This window comes from Sminthopsis crassicaudata, chromosome 2 (genome assembly GCF_048593235.1).
Source record: "Sminthopsis crassicaudata isolate SCR6 chromosome 2, ASM4859323v1, whole genome shotgun sequence".
Taxonomy (NCBI): Eukaryota; Metazoa; Chordata; class Mammalia; order Dasyuromorphia; family Dasyuridae; genus Sminthopsis; species Sminthopsis crassicaudata.
Genome location: NC_133618.1, coordinates 336,824,650 through 336,834,455, shown reverse-complemented (window position 1 = coordinate 336,834,455; position 9,806 = coordinate 336,824,650).

The following is a 9,806-nucleotide window of genomic DNA, read 5'->3' as shown; positions in this document are numbered from 1 at the left end:
ATGGAAATGTTTTGCATAACTTCACATGTGGTTTCTTAATTGCAGGTGATAATAATCGAGAGAACCTAGAACTCAAAATTTTAAAAACAAATGCAAAAAAATTTATTTTTGTTTTGGATGTAACTGGCAAAAATATTAAATAAATAAAAAATACTAATGAAATCAGAAAAAAAAGAAAAATTATATGGTAATTTTTGAATGAAAATAAAAAGAAGCATACTCTCAACAATCCATGACATCTTTACGAAACTTAATCATGTTTTTTTGTTTCATTTTGCTTTTGTTGAGGCAATCGGGGTTAAGTGACTTGCCCAGGGTCACACAACTAGAAGTGTTAAGTGTCTGAGGGAGGCCATATTTGAACACAGGTCCTTCCATCTTCTGGGCTGGCGCTCTATCCACTCTCCTCTATCTACCTAGCTGCCCTTTTAATCATGTTTTGGGGAATAAAAACTTCAAAAATTCAGAAAAGCATAAATATCTAGATTTATCTATATTCTTTATTGTTCGTAAGCAATAAAGATTATATTGATTAAAGGGCCAATGAGAAAAGTAGCAAAAATCAATTAGAGAATAAATAACTTAATCCTAAAGAATTATTAGGTCAAAGAACAAATCAGAAATGACAGAGAATGCCCATTATAATGACAAAAAAGAGGAAGCAGTCTAAAATTTTTTGGATGAAATAAAAACAGTCTTTAAAACTCTAAACAAAAATGAGAAAAATAGGTCAATGAATTGGAAACACAAATAAAAACATTTTCCTATATAATGACCCATGTTCCCACTTTTGCTCTTATAGGTGGTCCACATATGTCCAGATCCAGAGACAAGAGGGGTTCTTTTAGTGGAAAGAGAGAGAACAAGTACTCCTTTCTCCTGGCAGTAGTTATCATTGTTAAATATATATGCTAACTAATTAGGTTTAAAAACAAACAAACACAACTTTTTCTGCCAAAACTCTCCAGTAGGCCACATTTGGCCCAAACATTGCAAATTAGAATTTGAGCCTTTATAGATTTTACTTGGTTAGTGCTACATCTAAGTTTCATTTGCTCAGGGCAAGGCTGCCTTGGGGATATGATTTTCTGTTTCTAAGGAAATCTGCCCCAGAGATGGCAACCTATAAATCCCATAGCATCAGGAAGATTAGAATTAGATTTCATTCCTCCCTCCAGGGATCAGGTCCATCCTGATCCACCACCTCCCTAGCCAACTCTTTCAGATAAAAGTCATAATTAGAGTGAGAGACAATATAAAATAACCCACTACAGAAGAAAGATTCAAAACAGACCAATAATACAGAAATAGTTATTTCATGTCCAAGAAACAGGGAGAACTAACGCACAAAGCTAAGAGGCCTTGAAGTGGAGTTCTCAGGAGGACTCCTCCCATGCCCTAGACAAATACAAGTCAGTCTCATAGAGCACTTATTCAAGTGTGTGAGGATGGAAAGTATGGCAGAGAAAAAATACTTACTGGAAGGGATTTGTTATTTGTCATTTCAGTCATATTCAATTCTTTATGGCCCTATTTGAGGTTACCTTGGCAAAGATACTAAAGTGGTTTGATTGCCTTCTCCCAACTTATTTTACACTTAACAGTTAAGTGACTTGCTCAGGCTCACACAGTTATTAGTATCTAAGGTCAAATTTGAACTCAGGTCCTCCTGATTCTTACCTAGCACTCCATCTATTGCTCCACTTGGGGATTAATTAAACAAAAACAAAGTTGGTCAGGAAGATAGAACAAGGTTCTAAAGTCTTGTGATATAATTCCAGATAGGAGAATGAAACTCAGAGCCCTTGAGTAATAGGATGTTGCCAATAGGGAAAACCATATCATAGACTAATCACCTTTGGCCATATGCAAGGACATCCCTAACATGTTCTCATTTCTTATATATTTTAACTTACTGAGACTTGACTCCCTTCTGATGTCACTACTTCCTTTATCACCTTTTCTAGCTCTTTCTTACCTCCTAACTCACTGGTCACTGTGGGAGAGTTGCAATAATCCTTGCTCTCCATAAGTACTTTCAAATTCTTTCTCTATCACCATCACTCTCTTCCTTTAAGTTTCATTCCATCTAAATCTATTGCTCACTTCAGATCTTGGTGGTAGTTATTTATTAACCTCTGAAACATTCTTTCTTCCTCAATGAGTTCAATGCCCAACTCATAGTATTTCTCTCCTGCAGTTTCTATCCTAAGAGTAGGATACTTCAACATACATATTGAGGTTCCCTTAGATACCCTAACCTGACAGTTCCTCAGTCTACTCACTTCTCAGGACTAAATTATTCCTCTATTCCAAATCAGCTACACATGGAGATAATCATGCCCTTGATTTTGTTATCATCCATGAGTGTTCTATTTCTATATTATAAACCCTGCAGTTCTTTTATCTGACCATAATCTTTGATCATTCCATCTTTCCCTGTGACTTACAGAATCTAGTCTAGCTATTTGCTCTCATGATTGTTCTCTCCACTCTTTGGTTCTTTCCCAGGCCATAACTCTTTTTGAAAAATTACTTTTATAATTATAACTTTTTTTGGACAGTATATGCATGGGTAATTTTTTACAACATTATCCCTTGCACTCCCTTCTGTTCCGAATTTTCCCCTTCTTCCCTCCATCCCTTCCCCTAGATGGCAGGCAGTCCCATACATGTTAAATGTGTTATAGTATATATGTGTGCAGAAACAAATTTCCTGTGCACAGGAAGAATTGGGTTCAGAAGATAAAAATAACCTGGGAAGAAAAACAAAAATGCAAACAGTTTACACTCATTTCCCAGTGTTCCTTGTTTGGGTGTAGCTGATTCTGTCCATCATTGATCAATTGGAAGTGGATTAGATCTTCTCTTTGTCGAAGATATCCACTTCCATCAGAATACATCCTCATATAGTATTGTTGTTGAAATGTATAATGATCTCCTGGTTCTGCTCATTTCACTCATCATCAGTTGATGTAAGTGTCTCCAAACCTCTCTGAATTCATCCTGTTGGTCATTTCTTACAGAGCAATAATATTCCATAACATTCATATACCATAATTTACCCAACCATTCTCCAATTGATGGGCATCCATTCATTTTCCAGTTTCTAGCCACTACAAAAAGGGCTGTCACAAACATTTAGGCACATACAGGTCCCTTTCCCTTCTTTAGTATTTCCTTGGGATATAAGCCCAGTAGTAGCACTGCTGAATCAAAGGGTATGCACAGTTTCATAACTTTGATAACTTTTTGGGCATAATTCCAGATTGCTCTCCAGAATGGTTGGATTCTTTCACAACTCCACCAACAATGCATCAGTGTCCCAGTTTTCCCACATCCCCTCCAACATTCATCGTTATTTGTTCCTGTCATCTTAGTCAATCTGACAGGTGTGTAGTGGTACCTCAGAGTTGTTTTAATTTGCATTTCTCTGATCAATAGTGATTTGGAACACTCTTTCATATGAGTGGAAATAGTTTCAATTTCACCATCTGAAAATTGTCTGTTCATATCCTTTGACCATTTATCAATTGGAGAATGGCTTGATTTCTTATAAATTAGAGTCAGTTCTCTATATTTTTTGGAAATGAGGCCAGGCCATAACTCTTTCAACAGTTACATTCTCATTTCTTCCCTCTTTCAATCCTTTGGTGAATCAACTCAAATTCAAACTATCCTTTACTTTATAGTCCCTTTATTTCTAGTCCTGTGGATAATAACACCTTGATAGACCCTAGTCCCTTGATAGACCCTAGTCCTGGATGACTTCTATCATTTGGAAGACAGAGCATTACAAAAGGGAAAATTCTGTCCGTCTATTTATCACCCAGCCCTAGACCATTTCTAGTGTTTTCTCACTCTAATTCACTGTGTGTGTGTGTGTGTGTGTGTGTGTGTGTGTTTCTCTCTCTCTCTGCTTCTTTCCTCCCTCCTCTTCCCTCTCTCTGGACTTCTCCATCTCCCTACCAATAACCTTCTCCTTGAAGATGTGTCTACTCTGTGACCCTCTCTCTTTGGTTTAACTATTCTCTAGGCTAGATCATAAAATGTACAAACCAATTTACGCCACTCTTGGCTTTATCCCTCACTTTCTAAACATCTCAACTTTCCTATTATCAGTCTTAATTGCTCTATTTTCCAGCTCTTCATTATATAATTTTATATAGAACTCTTTATATAACTCTTCTTTAGAATATAATTACCTTAAGGATAAGGACTTTAAAAAAATTGTATTTGTATCTTTAGCAATTATCACAGTCCCTGGAGTATACTAAGTAATAAATAAATGCTCTTTTTATCTATATCTGTGTCTGCATCTATATTGATATTCAAATTTATCTGCTTTTTTCATTCTTATTTACATGTTGCTGAACAAAACAGGTGGAAGTAACAAAATCATGCTTATTGGATCTACTCAAAATTCCTCTTATTCAATTTCATTTGGGATTTTATTATAGCAAGACTATTATACTTCTCCTTAATTGATTTGCTATTCCTCTCTTCTCTGGAGCCATTCCCAACTTTCTGATGTCTCTTCAAGCTTCTAATAGCTCTTTCTTCCCTTACCCTCTCTACTACAACCTTACCTCATACAACACTGAACAAATTGAGATCACTCTAAGGGTTCCCTCTTTTTCTCTTCTCCTGATCTCATATCCATATCCTTTTTTATTTGGATTTTGAATAGAAAAGTGACCTCCTTGCCAGGGACAACCACTCCACAGGCATACTTCATTCTATACTCTCCTATTTTCTCCACCAGATTGTCCCCACGCTTCCTAATTTTTTAAAATAATATTTTATTTTTCTAAATAAATGCAAAGAATAGTTTTCAACATAAACCTTTGCAAAATCTTGTATTCCAGTTTTTTTCTCTCACTTTCTCCCTCTCCTCCCTTACAAGACAGCAAGCAACTGATATAGATTAAATATATACAATTCTTCTAATCATATTTCTATATTTATCATACGGCATAAGAAAAATCAAATCAAAAGGGAAAAAATGAGAAAGAAAAAAAACCAAGCAAACAAGAAGAAAATGTGAAAATGCTATGCTTTGATCCATATTCAGTCTCTATACTTCTCTCTGTGTATATAGATGGCACTTTCCATCACAAATCTATTCGAACTGTCTTGATTAATTTCATTGTTGAAAAGAGCCAAATCCATCACAACTGATAATCACATAATCTTCTTGTTACTGTGTACAATGTTCTCTTAGTTCTACTCACTTAGTATAAGCTCATGCAAATCTTTCCAGGTTTTTCTGAAATTAGCCTGCTCATCATTTCTTATAGAACAATAATATTCCATTACAGTCATATACCATAACTTATTCGGCCTTTTCCAACCGATGGGCATCCACTCAATTTCCATTCTCCTTGCCACTACAAAAAGAACTGCTACAAACATTTTTGCACATGTGGATTCTTTTCCCTGTTTTATGATCTCTATGGGATAGAGGCCCACAAGAGACACTGCTGGATCAAAGGGTATGCAGTTTTATAACCCTTTGGGCAGAGTTAGAAATCGTTTCCCAGAATGCACACTCTGTTACTTCAATTCTTTCCTATCTATTGCTGCCTACATACAAATGTATTTCTCTCCTGTCTTTACAAAGGAGGTTTTAAACCCTTATTTCAACCATTTTCATTAACTATAACTCTTCTTTTCTTCCAAATTCCTTGAAAAAGTGATCTATATTCCTCATTGTTGAACTGAAACTGCTTTCCCCAAACTTTATATTGCTGATAATGTTTTTCTTCTGGATATTCCTTCCTTTCTGAGGTATTTTGACACTGATCTTTCATGGTTTTCCTTTCCTGTGTTAAGAACAGCATTTCAATGTCTTATCCCTTCCTCTCATGCATGTTAGTCTAGTTTTTCCTTAAAAGTTACTGAAATATTCTTCAAGATTTGGTTGATTCAGGGGACTAAAAGCTCAAGCTACTGATAGAACTTCCTGTTTGCCAAGAAGAATCCCAAGAGTTCTTTGACATTTGCCAGATCACAATGAGTGAGAGAAACAATGCTGTACCACAATGAGGCAAGGGAACCTCACCAGTTCCCATGTAGATATCTTTAGAAAGGATATGAAAGAACAAACCAACTCATGGCAGTGGAAAGACCAACATGATACAGTGGACAGAGGGCTAAATTTGGGGTCAGAGGACCTATTTCCAAATGCTAGCTCATTTACTCCATTCACCTCAGATCAGTTTTCTCATCTATAAAATTATGAAAAAGCAGTTTTGTATAAGAGAATATTGGACTTTGGATCAGGAGAAGCTGTATCCTGTTTCACACATCTACTTGTGTGACCCTGGGCAAGTCATTGAGAAATGAAGGGATTGGATATGATGACCTCTAATATCCCTTCTAACTCTAAAACTATGATCTCCAATGTGTCTTCCAACTTTAAATTGAATTTTTAAAAATGGATGATAACACAATACAACAACAGCCCTAAAAGTAGCATTGCTATATTCTCTCAATAAAAATTATCTTAGGAATGGACCTACAAGAAGCTCTTTGTGATTGATTCTGAGTAGCTAATGGTCTTATCTGGGAAATCCTATTTTATCTGTACAGATCCAGGAAAGAGAAGTGGTTCCATGACTGGAAAAAGCATTGAACTGAAAATCTGGTGATCTGGATCCCAGATCCAACTTTGCAACTAAATCTAGCTTTGTGACTTTGAACAAGTCAGTTCATCTCTATAAATCTCAGTTTCCTTTTCTATAAAATGAGGTTGTTAAACCAGACAATTTCTAGGATCCCTTCTGACTCTTAAATAAAATCTTGGATTTTAACAATTTCCTCTGTCTTTCATACCATGCCAGACAGTACTAACAACTTGTTCTCTCCACCACCACATCTAAGGGAAATTAGTGACAGAATTCTGGCCTACAAATGGAGAGGAATTTTATATTTGCCTTGTTCTCTCAGATGACAATCTCTGTATTGGCAAAAGAAGCTTCTTTTGATGTCCAGCCCCCAAGACTTTATCAAAGCATCTGAGGGATGTGGACTTAGCTTTACACAAAGGTTATGCTGTACTTGGATGTGGGGGTGGAGAGGAAGTAAAGAATTTCAGAAGGGGTCCTTTATGTCTCCTTGGGGGAAGGCAAAGAACTTGAATATTCATCCAGGGTTATTAATCCTCTCATTTCCATGGATGTTCTTAAACTATTCCTCACCACCTCGCCCCTCAGTGATCTCCACTGCTCATGAACAGTGAGGAAAGTATTGGCTTTATCTATCTACCCATGATGCTTTCCATAAGGTCCTAATTTCCTTTTTATCAGTCTTGGGCTATTACTATGATCCTCCTTGTCTTTGATCACCACCAGCTGTTCTCTGAACTATTATAAATCTCTTCTTTGACTATATCATCTCAAAGGTACCTTAAAGTTCCAAATCCAAGTACATCCCGGTAAGGGCTGAAGAGATATTCTCTACAGAGTGATTTAAAAGTATAGTTTATAAAAATGTTTGTAGCAATCCTTTTTGTAGTAGCAAGGAACTGGAAAATTGAGTGGATGCCCATCAGTTGGGGAGTAGCTAAATAAGTTTTGGTATATGAATGCAGTAGAATATTATCATTCTATAAGAAATGATGAGCAAAGTGATTTCAGAAAAGCCTGGAAAGACTTATAAGAACTGATGTTAAGTGAAGAGAGCTGAACCAAGACAACATTGTACACAGCAACAAGAAGATTTTGTGATGATCAACTGTGATGGACTTGGCTCTTTTCAACAATGAGGTGACTCAATGCAGTTCCAATAGACTTGGTATGGAAAATGGCATCCACATCCACAGAGAGAACTATGGAGACTAAATGTGGATCAAAGCACAATATTTTCACCTTTTTTTGTTGTTGCTTATTTGTTTGTTTGTTTGTTTCTTTCTTTTTTCCCTTTTGATTTGATTCTTCTTATGCAGCATGATGAATATGAAAATATGATTACAAGAATTACACATGTTTAATCTCTATATATGTCTAGGGGAGGCAGGAGGGGGAAGAGAAGGAGAAAAAAGGGAATACAAAAGGTTTTGTGAAGGTGAATTTTGAAAACTATCTTTGGGTTTACAGGACAAAATAGTCAATAACTATAGCATTTTAGTGTTTGACAAACCCAAAGACCCCAGCTTTTGGGATAAGAATTCACTGTTTGACAAAAGCTACTGAGAAAATTGGAAATTAGTATGGCAGAAACTAGGCACTGACCCACACTTAATGCCATATACCAAGATAAGGTCAAAATGGGTTCATGATCATAAAAAATGAGATTATAAATAAATTAGAAGAACATAGGATCCTACTATATGTTGTTTACAGGAAACACACCTGAAACAGGATGAGACATTCAAACTAAAAGTAAAAGGGTGGAGCAGAATCTATTATGCTTCAGGCAAAACCAAAAAAGCAGGAGTAGCCATCCTCATCTCAGATCAAGCAAAAACAAAAATTGATCTAATTAAAAGAGATAAGGAAGGGCATTATATCCTGCTAAAGGGAAGCATCAATAATGAAGCAGTATCAATATTAAACATGTATGCACCAAGTGGTGCAGCATCTAAATTCTTAAAAGAGAAATTAAGAGAGCTGCAAGAGGAAATAGATAGCAAAACTATAATAGCGGGAGATCTCAACCTTGCACTCTCAGAATTAGATAAATCAAACCACAAAATAAATAAGAAAGAAGTCAAAGAGGTAAATAGAATACTAGAAAAGTTTGATATGATAGATCTTTGGCGAAAGCTAAATGGAGACAGAAAGGAATATACTTTCTTCTCAGCAGTTCATGGAACCTATACAAAAATTGATCATATACTAGGGCATAAAAACCTCAAAATCAAATGCAGTAAGGCAGAAATAGTAAATGCATCCTTTTCAGACCATAATGCAATCAAAATAACATTTAATAAAAAGCCAGGGGAAAATAGACCAAAAAATAATTGGAAACTAAATAATCTTATACTAAAGAATGATTGGGTAAAACAGCAAATCATAGACATAATTAATAACTTCACCCAAGAAAATGACAATAATGAGACATCATACCAAAATGTGTGGGATACAGCCAAAGCAGTAATTAGGGGAAGTTTTATATCTCTACAGGCCTACCTGCATAAAATAGAGAAAGAGAGGGCCAACGAATTGGGTTTACAACTAAAATTGCTAGAAAAGGAACAAATTAAAAACCCCCAGACAAACACAAAACTTGAAATTCAAAAAATAAAAGGTGAGATTAATAAAATTGAAAGTAAAAAAACTATTGAATTAATTAATAAAACTAAGAGTTGGTTTTATGAAAAAACCAACAAAATAGACAAACCCTTAGTAAACCTGATTAAAAAAAGGAAAGAGAAAAAGCAAATTGATAGTCTTGAAAATGAAAAGGGTGAACTCACCACTAATGAAGAGGAAATTAGAACAATAGTTAGGAGCTACTTTGCTCAACTTTATGCCGATAAATTCGATAACTTAAATGAAATGGAAGAATACCTTCAAAAATATAGCTTACCCAGATTAACAGAGGAAGAAGTAAGTAGTTTAAATAGTCCCATCTCAGAAAAAGAAATAGACCAAGCTATTAACCAACTTCCTAAGAAAAAGTCCCCAGGACCAGATGGATTTACAGGTGAATTCTACCAAACATTTAAAGAACAACTAACTCCAATGCTATGTAAACTATTTGAAAAAATAGGGATTGAAGGAGTCCTACCAAATTCCTTCTATGACACAGACATGGTACTGATACCTAAACCAGGTAGATCGAAAACTGAGAAAGAAAAC